The sequence below is a fragment of the Acanthochromis polyacanthus genome, chromosome 11 (genome assembly GCF_021347895.1).
Source record: "Acanthochromis polyacanthus isolate Apoly-LR-REF ecotype Palm Island chromosome 11, KAUST_Apoly_ChrSc, whole genome shotgun sequence".
Lineage (NCBI taxonomy): Eukaryota > Metazoa > Chordata > Actinopteri > Pomacentridae > Acanthochromis > Acanthochromis polyacanthus.
The window spans coordinates 26,208,869-26,225,224 of record NC_067123.1 but is presented as its reverse complement, the minus strand read 5'-3'; the positions used below and the strand labels follow the sequence as shown (position 1 = coordinate 26,225,224).

At 40.5% G+C, this 16,356-nt stretch overlaps 1 protein-coding gene across 1 annotated transcript in view; it reads left to right on the top strand.

The window, feature by feature from the left end:
- Window positions 1-832: 832 nt before the first annotated feature.
- Window positions 833-16,356, top strand: part of col16a1 (collagen, type XVI, alpha 1) — a 133,952-nt gene continuing 118,428 nt past the window's right edge. The window contains exon 1 of the mRNA XM_051955854.1: window positions 833-952. The gene's annotated coding sequence lies outside the window, so the exon portion shown is untranslated. The remainder of the gene's footprint in view (window positions 953-16,356) is intronic.

Sequence of the window (16,356 nt, the reverse complement as noted above, 5' to 3'; positions counted from 1 at the left end):
ATTTGCATGTGCAAGTGTTGCTGGTAGTGACTAATGTGGCCTTAAGTTGTCATCGTCAAACAGAAAGGAGCCAGTTATCAGTCAGCGTCAGAAAGTCATTATAAAGTCGAAAAAAGAAGAACTTACAAATAATTGAAATTCATTTATTTTAAGTAAAAGGTGGGCCATGAAATAAAACAAGACTTCAACTAAATGTCAGCATTTTATGTGTCCGGCGCCTCGTAAAGCAATTAGCTGATATGCATTTAAACTGCCTTTTAATTAGCTGCCTAGAACAGCCTGTCAGAAACCCTTTTTTTTTTTTTAGTGATGACAGGGAAACTGGGTGCAGCATTTGCTTACTGCAGAATTTGTTCACAAAAACAGGGGTATAGTTAAAGGTTAACTATGATCAATAAGAAAGCAAAAGGAAGGATGAGGTACCGAGGAATGTGGAGAAACACAGCACTCACACCGAAAGGCAGAAAGCATAGATCTTTTTATTTATTGTGAACTTAGACCTCAAGGTTCAGAGCTGTTCTGGAGCTTTTGGACAAATCACACAGTTCCCCCTGAGCTGGTTTGACTCAGCCCAAATGCCATAGAACTAGATGTTCAAACTCTCAACCTTTTATGACTTTTCATGCATGTTGAGTGAAAAGTTGAGGCAAACGAAAACTCCAGAACAGAAAATAAATGGATGTTAAAATGGTAAAACAAACAAACAAACAAAAAAACAGTTATTTTGGTATTTGAGTAAAGATGAACAGCATTTATTAAAACTGTATTAACCTTGCTGTGCATGTCATTATGGGTAATACCAATTTATCATTTATAAAATTCACAAGACTCCTTTAGGAGACCCAGCGTGAAGGCTCTACAGTCTGAATGATAACAGAGGGTTTTTGCAGACACCATAATAACAGCGCAGAGCTCAGACTCGTGGCACAAATACTCCCCACAAGCTCACAAGGTAAGATTTTTTTTTTACATTACCTCATCATTGTGTTTAATCGGGTGCACGATGCTGTCTTTAAACTGTCATACAGTGTGCACAGTATACACAGAAAAAAGGAATTTCTCCCACACCCCCACCGACCTGCCGCTTCTCTTGGCTCTATACTGTGAGTCCTGCAGCAGCTGGTGGTGGTCCTGCTTCATCAGCAACTCTGTTAGAGCAGAAATTGGAGCTTGAAATTAGTTTATTAAGGACACACAAAGGGATCGTTAACTTACAGGGAAAGTACTCCTCTCTGAACAGGAGATGTTTAAAATAAGATAATCTCTGGAGCAGAAGAATAGCATAATAAGTGCATGCATTTTGATTGTTTTTATTGAAAAGGTATTATTAGGATAATAAATAATTACGACTGTAGAGTCATGTTAATGTGAAGTAGCAAGGGCACAGTAAGAATGAAGTACAAATAGTTTTGACACCTAAAGCTACACACATACACAGATATATACATAATATACGTATAAGCTCTTCCACTTTAAATGTAGACCTGTACCTGTAGAACTGTATTAGCTCCGGGCCCTGCAGTCTGTTTTCCCACTGTAGCAATAAGCCAGTATGAGCCTTGAATGGTTGCCATTAATGTGATCTTCGCAAGATGAATGCAGCTGCTGCTACACCTGCCTCTCTGTCGGCCTGAGCCTCCAGGAAGGAATCATGAGCATCACAGCAATCTAGTGTCAGTATTGTTGTGCTGAAGGCCTTCAACGTCTGTTATCAGCATGAAGTCCAGTCAAGGCATAATATTAAACTCTACACAGCTATCTTAACTACAATAACCAGCCATTCTTTACCATTTCCTGCAGTAAATCAGTTGTTACTGGCCTTGTGAACTCTCAAGTGCATTGACACGGCAAAGTTGCTAACTACTTTCTCACCATGAAGATATAATAATGAGTTAAAACTGTGAATTTTCTTATAAGTATTCGATCTAGCACTCCACGCCAGCCAGCTGCTGCCACTTTCCAAGCCAGCGTCAGCAGGGACGTCATCCAGCCTCGGCCCCTGCAGGATGATTATGAGGTTCCTTTGAAAGTCAAAACCAAAGAGGAGTGTCCCACTCTTCTAGTACAGAAATGGCATTAGAGAAACCAATTAGACACTTCTCTATGAGATAGAGCCCAGCGGGTTGATGTAACATTTGGGCTCCCAGCAGGTCCTTAGAGTTCGCATGTACAATAGGCTGCTACAGCACTCCTGTGAATCAGATTAGCTCTTTTAACAGGACACTTATAACGCCGCAGTTTGCTTCAACCAGCCAAAAGCCTGATGTGCAGAAATGAAATGCTCCAGACTGAATTGTTCACACGTGCTTACTCTGCCATTTTTTATTTAGACAATACAGTGAGTCAAACCATTAATTAACAAATTACTAATATTGATGAGGACGTTCCAAAATAGCGCTGCCCACTTTAATTTCAAGTTGGCAGGTTTTTTATGTGAAGCTCTCAGTCAGCACATTTTGTCCCCTCATAAAGTTGCTGGATGCACTGATGCAACTCTAAGACAAGCTCATTTCTGCTCAAAATTATTCAGTGTGTTCTCATATATAAGATCAAACAGCACATTATTAAAAATAAACAGCATTTTACCAATTGCATCCCGCAGATGAGACACAACTATGCGCATTTGTTTATCATGCAAACACATCCTTTCTAATTCTGAAACTCATCATATATGGAGAAGAATGGGCTGCATTTCTAACTGTAGTTATTGCGGTGTATATTGAAGTTTTGTCAAAAAGACATTGCGATTACTAAAATGCCAATAGTATATGAGTTTCCAAAATGAATATAAAGTTCTCCTTTTGGTTCTTGAAGATGTTTCACCTCTTCTTTGTATCTAATTCTAACTTAACTAATAGGGAGTCACAGATATGTAAATTATCACCCTGAAATCACACGGCTAAAGGCCCATTAACAACCTAAGACTCACCATTCTCAAGGTGTAAATGGGTGTGAAGCTGCAACTCATGGGTGACTCAAGGTGATAATGGTGGTGACACTTTATGTAATATAAGCGTCTGATAATTGGTGTTGCAGATCTCCTCCTCTACTCGAAGATGGAACATGTTTAAAAACCAAAAAGACGTCATATTGTCTTTTACTGAAGCGCTTAGGGTTCCTGTAGCTTTAATAAGTTTCAATCTACACAGACATGCAAACACTGAACTCTCTAAAGAATAACCTGTTACGAAGTTAATTCAGTTAAAGGGAGTATACTAATAATATCGCTGCTTTGGTTGCACTTTTAAATGTAATGCCTGTTCTAAATGTGGCTTGCATGATACATGTATATAAAAGATAATACAACTCAATACAATAAAGCTGAAATATTCAGGTGTCACATCCTGTTTCAGTGAATGCAGCTCACTCAGTGAAGTTAAAGGCTATCACTGGTTAAATGTACAGTCAGTAATGCTCATGAGAAATCTGAAATCACTGAATTACTTTCCACAGTAAGGAGTTCTTACTGCCAGCTTTTACACTGGCTGGAGATGTAGCCCATCTCCCAGCTGTCATAGTCACCTGTTGTTCTCAAAATTGCACCTAAAAGAGGTTGCAGAGATAACTGCTACCTTCTCGTATACAATTTAGAATTTGAAACTGCATGTTCACTGTCACATGTGAAGGGTCTGTAATCATGCAATCATTGTCATACCATTTTTTTTATAGTGTGCCGTGTACGATGCTGAAGCTTGTTTAAGTCATGCGGTGTAGGTCTGTAGTTCCCAGAAGATGAACCCTGCTGGTGTTGATGATACCTTTATTTTTCAGGTTGATAGATGCTGGTTTTTAGGAAAGTCTCTTGAGAACAACTAATGGATTGTTCGAAAATATGATACACATACCTGTGGTCCATTTACATCAAATCTAATTTGACAATATGAAGTATGGGAGTCTCTCGTCTTTTCAGTTTGTTCCTCCAACACATCAATATGTGCTCTTATCCAGTGAAATATCTCTGAATCTCCTGGATTGATTGGCTCAATTTTTTTTTACAGGCAGAGAATGAATCCTAATGACTTTGATGACCCTGACTTGCCCATTAGCACCACTAGCAGGTTGACAGTCAGTAAAATGTCTCGACAGCTTTTGGATACTCAGTATTTCCATAAAAGTTTTCACAGATTGATGTTACATTCATCTCAGTATGAACTGTAGCAGCCGTAGAAATCACCTGACTTATTCATTATATGAAACATTCTACTCGTATAACTGATAGCATTTTGTTAGCCTAATAGTTGCCTAAATCATGAAGGCCAAAACATGACTTAGGCAATTATGCTATTAGGCAAACGATTTGTGCATTTCTCGGCTCTACTACTCAGCATTATAGCACACTATACCAAGATGGTTAACACAGTGAATATTATATCTTCAGAATGTAAACACCATCCGTGTGTTATAGTGTTGATGTTAGCAATTAGCTCAGAGCACAGTTAACAAATAATGAAATGCAGCTACTTTCCCTAGTCGGTACCAGGAATACTAGTCGGCACAAGGGATTTATTTTAAAGAGTCACTTTTCCAGGTTTTTTTTTTTTTTTTTTTGTGGGTCTGCTGAAACTGATTCACATGCTTTAAAGTTCAAAAAACACATTATAATTATTTCACTGCATGTCGCTGCTGCATCATCTTTCATCTGAAAAGTCCCATTTTACCTTCTGTCTCTTAAAGGACCCCTTCCTAAAAAGTCCTGTCCGCTTTGAGTAGCCAGCTGACCCGACAGATGCAAGTCAATGTTGGATATGAATCTAAGTAAAGAGGCAGAAATAATGACTGGCTGTAAGAAAGCTGTTGATTTGTTCTTTGAGGATGTGGCCAAACAAGCCACTAGACAGGTGTCATGCAAATATGTTACACAGTGACGTATGTATGCGATTAAAGAAAAGCCTAGATTTCAAATGGCTTTTCTTAAGCAAGGAAGAAGGGGTGTTATTTGTGAGAGAGAACAACTGCCCTTGGTGTGGACTTTGCAAATTTGAAAACTTTTTACATGCAGTAGAAAGCCATCATGTAACACAAAAAAAGTGGGGGGGAAAGCATAAAGGCTCTTTAAATTTGATGCTAATTTAGAGATGTGTTCCAAAGGCTAATATTACTGATAGCAAAAAGGAGTTTGTAGCTTTTAAGTAGCAACAGATTTGTGGCTTGTGGCATTTAAACAGTGGTGTCTCACAGTCAGTACAGAGTGATACATTGAACAGAATGGATGTTCTATCTCTTCTGTGAGATCGGCCAGTGATAGACATCAAAAGCGCTTTGTCCTGCTTTTATTTTTTCACTGCCTATCACATAGTGTGTGAGATTAGTAACAGACAGATTAGTCATTCTGAGGAACACTGCAGTGCAACACAAGAAAATGAATAAGTTTGGAGAGTAATGCAGCTAACACATTTGAAAAATTGTGCCACGAGAACTGAAATTCTCATTTCGCCTGTTACCGTTATGTTTATGATGGAGTTTGTCCTCCAGACATTCATGATATGCTGTGTGATATATGAGCCTTCCGTGGTGCCTGATGCAGGTCATAAGAAGTAATCAAATGCTTTAGAGGCCACTGTTAAATGATGCCTCTTTATACCATGTCCAATGACAGGTCAATGACACAGTGATTTGTCCCAGTGGACCTAGAATTGAAACCACCGGACAACATTATGACTTCACATTTACACGCCTCCGAAGTGCCAAAGCCACAGCGCTGTAAAAAGTGCATAATACATTCAATTTCTCTGTCTGTCTGGATTGTGCCTCACTGTTTGTTAATCGGTCTGGTTTCGTGTTAGTTACCTTGACAACGCATTCTCTCCTCTCCTTCCCTATCCGACTCTCCCTTGACTCTCGCGCAGTGCACCGGGTGGTTTAGCGGATGGTCTTGTTGCAAAGCAAGAGAGAGAATATGTTGCAAATACATCTCACGCCTCCCCAGTGGCATATTAATGCTTAAATTGTCCCTCAGGTCAGAGAGCTATAAACACTCCTGAATGTGATGAGGCGCTTCAGCCATAAACCTTAGAAAGGCCAGTGGATTTGAGGGATTCAAAGACCAAAACATCGAGACTGGCTATGCATTCACGCGGTCACATTGATTTTTTTTTTTCTCGATTCTTTTGCGTCCTTAATTAAATTTCCTTTGCATTATCACCATCTCATCTCTCGCCTTCATATCTTTTTTCTATCCCACAGTGTGCCTTACTTTAATATTTCTCCTCTTAAAAACTTTCTTTTCCCCCGCTGTCTTTGTGGTGTCAGCCAGCGTGCTCTGTGGTTAGAGGGCTGCTGTTTTCACAAGGAGGGGAAGGGCACGTCTTGCAAATGGACATGTCATGTGGAGCAATGCCCAGTGAGTTGCACTAGAGAGAGCCCTGGGGCCTGGAGCAGAGCAGCCAGGCAGTCACACAGAAAGAGGGGGAACTATCTTTGGCCAGGCGAGTCAGGATGCTCCCTGGGCCAAGCTGGAATCATGGAAGAGATGGACTGAGAGCGAGAGAAAGAGATGGAGAGGGGACAGAAAGGGAGTCGGCTGGGCAGGGTGATGAGTTTGCTGATGGCGTTGGCAAAAAAAAAAAAAAAAAAAAAGAAACGCAGTGCATTAAAAAAGAGAAGCCGTAGACAATGAACTCTAGGACGCCATATGGATTGTGCACAGAAGCTCACTTCAGACATTAATTACGCTGAAATACAGATGATCATTTCTGGGTTAAAAAATGCAATAATAGTTTTTGGCTAATTGACAAAAAACTAAATGACAAAGCTGGCCATTTGTTATTGCATTTGAAAATCGTCATTATGAGTGTTTTCTAATTCTGTCACTCTATCAGCAGAATGACATAATTCATGAAAATGACTCATATGCTTCCTGATTTGCTGTCGTAATGTTTAGCTTAGGTTATTGTTTTGCACAAAACTGTGTTTGTAAAGTTGTTATCCTTAACACTTTTCCATCAAATCAAACCAGATGCGGCTAGCATTCAGCCTGCTGTACCTTTTTAGTTATGACTCATCTCTCTGTATATTCATGTATTTGCATCACAAGTGCCGCAAGCCCTTCATTCTCATACAAGATGGAAATTGAAAGATACATGCTTTTCAAATCACTCACCCAGCCTTACTTCTGCAGTAAGCGCTCGGTTCAGTAACAAAGTGAAGGTACTTCTGCCTTTGATCTTAAAAGACAATAGCCATAATGCACATGGCCACAAGAGGTCATCAGGTAAATGTAGCTTCTTTGAATAAATGGCCTGTCGTGTTTTTTTAATGCAGTGTCATTACAGTCCAATATTCTAAATTGAGATGTTCTGTTTTATATATAACAATAAAGCTGTGATCAAATGAAAGGTAGTGCTCAAGGAGAGGAGAAAAATAGAGGGAGGCAAGGTCTAAAGTACAGTGAGGCATATCAAGATGAAAAAAAATAAAGGTCTACTGAGGTGAAAGGGAAATTGGTCCAGGAATGGGAGGGAGAAAAAAAAATCAGCCAAGTGTATCACTTTAATGAAGTATCATGACTCCCTCACTGTTGCTCTGTCCTCCTCTTCCTCCTCCTGACTCTCCCCTGATGCCACGGTGTCAACTCAGCAGGGAAGGTGCTGCTGTCGTCTGCAGCCTGTCGTGGCAGATATTCGGAACTAATTTGGGAAACATGACCCAGGGTCTGGGGGGCCTGAAATGGATTATGGACGGCGGGTAATGTGATTCTCAAGCGTTTCCCCTGAAATTAAACAGTGCTTTGGTGTTATTAATGCGCATGAGATAGAATCAATCTACCCCATCTATTGCTCAATGTTCACATTGTCGCCATGTCAAATCTGCTATTTATATACTTCACTCCGCATTCTCCTCTCCTCCTATAGCTCCAAATATTTCTCAGTTAAAATAATAATAATACATGTTAAATTATAGGAACAGTACATCATGATGACAAAAAATTAGTGTGAAGAAATTAACATAATTAACTATTACTGTACATTTTTCTTTTGTGAATGTAATTCTCCCATCCTCTCCTCCATTATTTCTTTTTCAAACAGCAACAGGCAGATCAATTTCCCAAAAGTCCTGCCTCTATAATTATAGCAGTGCTGTATAAAAGGCAGCCAGCTCCCTCTCCTCTCTTGCCTATATGTTGTGTGTGTCTGTGTGTGTGTGGTTCAGCTGTGCGTGACCGCGTGAGGCCATGATTGGATGCTCTTAAGGAAGTGAAGCGTTACGCCAGCGCTACAAGAGGGACACAGAGATAGAATTAGGAAAAAAAGAAAAACAGAATGAGAACGAACGAGAGAAAAAATGCAAAATGAAGAGAGGGAGAGACACGGAAAGCCACTTTAAATCAAGCACCTTTTAATCAGGATTCTCACAATGGGGGACATAAAGATAACAAGGCAGAGAGAGGATCCTGTTGCCTCTCTAGGCAGCTAAAGTCACAGATTTATGACTAGCTGGGGAGAGTCCTCTCAACCATGTTTAAGCCATGCTGCTGGCAATGGGGATTACACTGGCAGGGCCATCTCTATGCAAGTTATGAATTTATCTGGATGTTTTCCTCTTCCACCCTCACAGCACATGCGGGTTGCTGTGTCTCTCTGTACTTCAGCAACACCTGAACAGAAAGGATGCAGCTTGAGATGCACTTATTCAAATGAAATGATAGAAATATGCACCAGTGATACACACTACATTGATAGCATTAATATGACAGAATGTTTGATGGTTTCACTACAAATGAGATGCAAATGACCATGAAAGTACACTATGAAATAGGGAAATTCTGCTGCATTAACAAACCGCAAGCATGCTCCCTTCCTGGCTCCCTGTAGCCTTTGTGCAGGTCTCCCGAGGTGTGTTAGTCTGCTAGACCACATCTGGTGGAGGATGCCGGCAACAGGTGCTGGTCAAAGAACACCCATAAACAAAGAACACACTTCCACTTTCTCAGTGCTTCTCGGTTTTACTTGTCTTCTTTATTCAATATGCACTGAGGTGAGATCATTCCTTTATCCTTTTTTATTTATGTTCAAGGCTCATGTGGCCTCTGTTGCTCGATCGTGTCGATTCGCCCTGTATAACATTAGGAAGATCAGACTCTTCCTGTCTGAACATGCAGCACAACTCCTGATACTGGCTCTCCTAACATAATGCATCGACTACAGCAAGTCCTTGCTGGCAGGCCTCTCCTCATGCATGGTCAAATGTCTGCAGACGATCCACAATGCAGCAGAGCGTTTGGTTTTCAGCCAGGCATAAACAGCTCATGTCACCCTACTGTTCAGATCGCTTCACTGGGTTCCACTTGCTGCCTGCATAAAATTCAAAACTCTGACACTTGCATTCAAAACTAGAATGAAAACACCTCCCTCCTACCTGAACTGTCTCATTCAGGTCTACATTCCTTCCCACTCACTACACTCGGCCAACAAAAGGTGCCTGGTACAACCACCATAACAGGGCCCAAGGTCGATAGCTAGACAAATACTGTTCAATCCGCAGAGTCCTTCTCAGACTTGAAGAACATATTAAATATCCAGCTCTTATGTAAACACCTTTGCACTTGAGACACTTCAAAAAAAAATCCTATTATGTCCGCACTGCCTGTAGGCACCAAGGTCCTATTATCACACGTGAACTTGTTTTTTATGGCACTTGTGCAGGTTGTTTTCTCATGACTAGATCCTTGCTTGTGTTGTATCTACTCTCAGATGTATGTTGCTTTGGATAAAACCATCTGCATTTTTCATGCCTTTATTAACTATTTAGCTACACTGTCCAGCCCAAGATACACTACATAGTAGGTCATGTACCGTTAAATTTGTTCCATTTGGTGTACTTAGCTGAATATTGTGTTAATTTGTATTTTTCAACAATCCAAAGAAAAAGGATTTAAGCTTTTTGGACCCAGGTGTAAGTTTCGTATTTTAGTTAGATCGCACTGTTTCTATCTTATAATGCAATACCCTGGGGTTGCATTGCCTTATCCGTACTGTGACAAAAGTCACCAGCGTGTAAGCCCAGGGCTCAATTGCTTTCCCACTACACCTCTGATCATTTGTATGCATACTGAGGGACTATAATGGCACTGACAGCGCCAAAGAAACTACACTCTGGAAAATTGGTATTATTAACAAGACTGCAGTCATGCTTGGATCTGTGTGAGACTATACATGAACATGGTAGTGCGTTAGCGCTAAAATCAGCATGGTAGCACTCCCACATCACAATCTTAACATAATGACTGTTATAATGTCGGGATTCAAGAACTAAATCCAAATACAGAACTCAGCGTGCACAGGAGGAAGGCTTTAAACAATATTTTTAAAATTTGTTGTCACAGTTCCCATTGATGTGGGAGGCTTGGTGAGGATCCAGGGAGATGATACCATGTTTTGCTTCGGCAAGGGAGGATTTCAGGTGGGGAATCCAGGGACTTTATGACTGAGACAGACTTGGCAGAAGCGATGGGTGTGATGCAGAACAGGTGTGGTGGCTGACTGACCATATAGAGGCTAAAGTAACTGAGCACAGGGTCAGGAGGTTGTTGGTGGACATCAGGCTGTGGAGAACGGATGATGGCATTTCTGCAAGTCTGAGATGAGGACCAGTGGCACAAGAAGTCAATGAGTTACTTGAGAGTACCAGAAGAACATGGGAAGCATAGAGATAAAGTCTGGTTCAGGCAAAACTACTGTGAGTGATGGTAGAATGATCTGGTGAAGACTGGACAAGAAACATGGTGAGGGGTAAAGCAAAGAAACCACATAGAAAGGACTGTGATACTGCCAGGGTCTTGACACTCATGTTTAGCAAGTGCTGTGATTAATGTGGTGTCCATTTTAGTTTAGAATGTTGGAACGCAAAGAGTTTGCAAATTTGGCTCAGGACTGTGTCATGACTAGTGGATAATTTACAATTTTAATCTGCTGACAGAAGGACACATTTTGTAATCTGTGATGGTGAATTTTGGACCGGGTCCTGCTTTGACAGAGTGCAAAACTATCTCGAAAACTTATTTTGATGAAATCTTGCATCAGTGAACAAGAGAAATGAAAATCTACGATCCAACAACAGAAAAGCTACTTTTGAGCTTTAATAATTGATGTCTCTGCAACACACTTGTGCAAAAGATGTGGTTGTGCAAGTAAGCAAGGCAAAGTCTCTGGATCTTACACGTGTTCTAAACTCCTCCCCCCTGACAAGACGCACTTCAAAGACAGAAAGTCAGTATTATTTTGTGGCTTCAACTTGAATTTGGCCCCACTCTGCTGAGTGAAAACCCCTTTGTGGAAGCCGTTGCACCACTTTGACTGCTGACTTTGTTGTTATTCATGAACTCTCACCTGGGTGAACGCCTCTGACTGGCGGCAATCTCCCAACATGGGCTAGACTTTCTAATGTCTGAAACTGGAGCCAAAAGGAGGTACAGATGTCTAGTTTCCTCTCAGACCAAACTGAAATGCAATATGCTACAAGGTTAAATTTGTGCCACAATAATACTCCCTATCCAAGCTTTATCACAAGTAGCAACAGGTAGAACTGGATGTCGTCTGTGAAGTTTTAATTACAGGCTGTTTCATTCACTTGAATCATGACTTACATCTAGTCAACAGCAAAATTAAAACTAGCTGACACATTGCACATGGACTTGCAACAATATTTCAGATAGAAAAGGATACAGACATTGTCATATTTTTGCTTACATTTTTAAAATGTCTTCCTTTCTCCGCTTAATTTGGATGATGCAGTTTTTGCAAATTCTGGCCCCCACAACAATAACCTTCCCCTCACTCGCTCCTCTGACACTTCCTCCCCTCTGCTTTCAGCACTGCTCTAGGTGGTCTGCTCCACTGCAGACAAGCATATCCATGCCTTTGGGCAAAGCAGCAGGCGCAACATTTCCTCTGCAATAATTCTGCATTGTGTCCGAGCAAGCACTTTTGTCTGTTCCAAATGGAGCGCATGGCCTTTAAGCAACTAAGCCGGACATAATGATGGCTGGGAGGTGGGGGGGATGTGGCTCAGGGTGAGGTGATGACTGTTGGAGGAGTGCTCAAGTCCTGCAGCCTCAGTTTGTGATGACTGTTTGCTAGCCGTAGGGGCACTGCTGTGCTCTGGATGCTGTGTCCTGTGGATGGCACATCTTGCTAGGAGAGTGCTCCTGTTTCATACTGTCCATTTTGAGTATCTGACTGACAGCACGGTGTGTGTTCCTTGACATTTTTGACTACCCAGAGGGCAAATACAGTGTGTGTGTGTGTGTGTGTGTGTGTGTGTGTGTGTGTGTGTGTGAAAATGTGTCTGTCTGTGTGTGTGTTTGTGTGTATCTTAGCTTAAAGTAGCACCCACTGCTTTCCAATCTCTTTTCACTTCTCCTTCTCCCCAGACAACAGTGTTTTTACAGCAGCGCTACTGACTCTTTTGGAGCTGTCAAATGGAATTTATGTGTTTCACAAGTGATGTTCTGTCCACTAAATACACTGGGAAAATGGGAGTGAACAAGCACTTGCCACCATTTTCCACCTCTCTATAGCTGAGGATTGTTTTGGGGGATTTTTTGGGGGTCAGAAGATTCAAAGATGAAATGTCTTACAAATAAACATCCATGTAGACATTTTAGCGCCTTTTTATGTGTCTGGAAAAAGAAAGAGGAAATTTAGAGAGAGCCAGACACACACAGGGCGATGTAATGAAGTGATAATTCTTTTACTGTCCACTGTTAGGAAACTCTTCCTGACTTTGATAGATGTGTCTGGCCGGATAATATGACATTTCCACGCTGTAGCAGGAACTCAACTTGAAATGTCAGGCTGCCGACTGCCCCCTCCTTTGCCCTCTCTTTCCGCTTTTGGTGCATTTCCTCTTATGTGACTGGGTGTGCGTGCATGTGTGCACATATACACTCCTGTGTCCTGTCTCCAAGGTAACAGCAGAGTAGAAAGTCAGGTACCCCATCACAGAAAATCTAGTATTTTCTCTGTTCTCTGTTGGTCATGTTTTTTTTCTGTTCTTTTCTGCGTTTGTTTGTTTGTTTGTATGTTTTTTCCAACAAAAAGTAAACCATCAGTTTATGTAATTTAAGCATCCATCATACAAGTTTGATAAGGAAAAACATTAGCCAAAGTTTTTTTCCCATTTTGTTCAGAGAGCTGTGTAAAAATAGCCTTTATTCTGGTAACTGTATAGAGTAATGAAAAGACTGCAATTGAATTAGCTTTCATCCTCTGGCCAAAAGAAACTGAAATCCATCAGAGGCCTCTCCAGAATATTTGCTGTGACAATCGGTAGCTTGCTTCAGTTGGGAATTGATTTTTAGAGTTCTTTACAACTGTCATTCATCAGATTTTCCTCGGCTTATTTGTATTTACTTGCAATTTTTGTGTTGACTGCAGCACTAGTCCGTGCACTCAGCGGTAATTTAAAATTCTCTGGTGTGCGTTGACTTTGGTCCAGTTTTTTGTACACCATCATGAAAGGTCTGACAATCCTGGATTAAACAATAGATGTCTTGCCCAGAAAGTTTTGTTTTTGAGACAAGCCAAATAGACAAATAAAACTGACTGACGCGAGTTGTGAGTCAAGTTTGAGAACTTTTGAAGCAAACGGGTGGACTTTTCGACCACTTCACGGTGTGTCAGTCTTCACATCATGAGCACTTGGTGTCATAGTTATTATGCACACAGGCTATTCTCAATGGACTTATCAGTGCAGTACAGCGCATGTGTCGGCTTGTCTCTTTTCTTTGGTTTTAGCTAATCAACATTTTTTTTTTAGGAGTTTGAATAAGTAAAGCAGAATCGAGCACTTGAGCACACTGGATTTGTCACCACCTTCCACAATATGAGCCATAAAACTTGGCTTTGTTCTGCAATTGTTTCTATTCTGAAACATATCTTTATATGCCTGTATGTGCCACTGTAAGTATTGTCACTCATCCGCTCGCTATTATTGTAGCCGTGGCCGCATGGACTGATCCGTTTTCGTTTTTTTGTTTTTTTTAAATGCTGATGTCCAGTGAATTTAACTGAACAAGCTGCATTGTCCAAAAGAGACGGATGACTTTCATTTAGCCAAACACGGCCAGTTCAGCCGACAAGATGTCGACACACTTGTGCCAAGACAACAACCTTAATTATTACTTGGCATCATTACTGATACTACTGAGGCAATGCCTCATGGTTATGCATTCCAGATCAAAGATGATGCCTTAAATCACTTGATAATAGGAGCTTGCACCCAAATAACGGATCAGCTGTATGGTGCTTAGACAAAATGGCACTCTGTCAGTGCATAAGAACTGCATGAGGGACACCTAAGCATGCACATAGAAAAGAACAGCTGATATTAAACAAAACTACGGGAAAACTTGACACAGCAGTTGGCCTGGTGGTGTGACAGCATGCAGGAGTTGAAATTCTCTCTCGAGCTGTCTTTTTCTTTTCATGATTAGAGCTGAGTGCAACATGGCTTTCAGGAGACACTGTTTGACTTGAAGCATGTCCCTATTTATTCTTGTTTGTACAAAATGTTGCATTTTGCCACTCTTAGTGAAGTGTGGGCACAATTGCCGGTAGGAATGTCCAAGCAGCGCTGTACCGGTTTATTTTAATTTATTCTATTTCAATTCTGAACACTGTGTTCTTTCACGTACACATATTTCTGGAATAAGTCATTCTAGCACTGAGCAGTTTGTGAAATGGTAGTTACCTTTAAAAAAAAAAAAAAGATCCAGGTAATGTAATTAGAGATAATTATACCTGGACTACAGATCATTCCATTTGGGGCCAAACACCATACAGTTTTTTCAGAGAAGCATATTTTCAGGCAGAACGTCTGGCCCTGCAGCTCCTGACATTTTGCAAACTGTTGCTACGTGCTTTAAAGTTAGTGCCATTTGTGTCACAAATGGTGGCTGCAGGGAGAAGGCTGCTCATCTTTGCATAATAGGAGGGAAGAAGGGAAGAAGTGGAAAGACAAGCCCAACATCCTGTCAAGTCAGAATTGCTTTATATGTAGCTTATATGTTTTCACATCTACAATATACACATAGACTTGTAAAGACCATGCACACCATGACAGTCTTCAGTCTTCAGTGACAAATCTTAATTTTCTTTGGTCTATTCATTAAAACACATGTTTGTCACAATAAAACAATCACGCATTTTATTTCTTTTAAAGATTTATTGTAGGTCTTCTGGAATTATGATCAAATCTGCTGGGTGAAAAACATACATAGTGATTTAATTGATCAGTTGTGGTGATGTAGAAAATTGTGTCAATCCAGTTGTCTTAGTTACTTGACCTCTTACCTTCTTGTGTGTGATAGCACTAAAGCTGTTGATGTCTCATTCAGTTTAAATAAGGCCCATTTGATGCGCTCTTCAGACTCCATTGCCACAAACTCTGCAGTGAGAAAGTCAAAGGAATTGAGAGCAGATCTGAAGAAGCAAATCACTGACTTGAGCAAGCCAAGAAGACTAACTTGGAGTCACTTCAAAGATGATTCAGATCCCAAAATCAATTGTGCAAACAGTTGTCTGTTGGTATGAAGGGCAAGGCATAGTTGTGTCACTGAAACAATCAGGAAGAAAACATAAGCTATCAACTGCTGCTGAGAGACGATCGGTCAGGGTAGTGAAAAGTCAACCAATAATCACCAAAAGCAAATTTGCAAGGAATTATGAGCTGCTGGAACATAGGTGTCAGGTTCACAGTCAAATGTGTTTTACATCACTGTGAACTGAGAGACTGCTGTGCAAAATTAAGAACTATTGTTCATTACTGTGTGTGTTCATTTGTGTTTTTACTTACAGGGGTGTCATGCATCATATTCTCTTTTTTGTTTTTGTAGATGAGGGGATACAGTTTTACAGTCCCACAACAGTGTCATTAAAAGCTTAGATTCATAAAACACATTTATTTGCAACTTAGAGTAGATCCACACGGGAGTCCATTTATTTGTTCTATTTGCTCAATTTGAAAACTCTAAAATCTATCCGGATGTTAGACACAAAGCCGAAAATTCCCTGCACATCCTAATAGCACTTAAATTATTTACTGTTTACTATAGCAATACAGAAGAAGAAAATGTTGTGAAAGGGCTTTCTTCTCAGGGGTAATAGCAAATTTGTTGGCACTTCTGATTATTTCAGGTAAGTAAAGAAAAGAAAGTTGCATTGAAGTGCACTGTATACTTAGACTATTTAACCCATGACTCTTTTTTTTAAAACAACCTCCTCGTGTCTAACCACTTATTTGTGGGATTTGTCTCTGTGTTTTAGTATGCATTCTGGCACAAAAACAACATTGCTGCGATTTATAACAAATGATAGCTAAGACTAATGTTATCTACAGATTCTAAAGTCACTAACATCC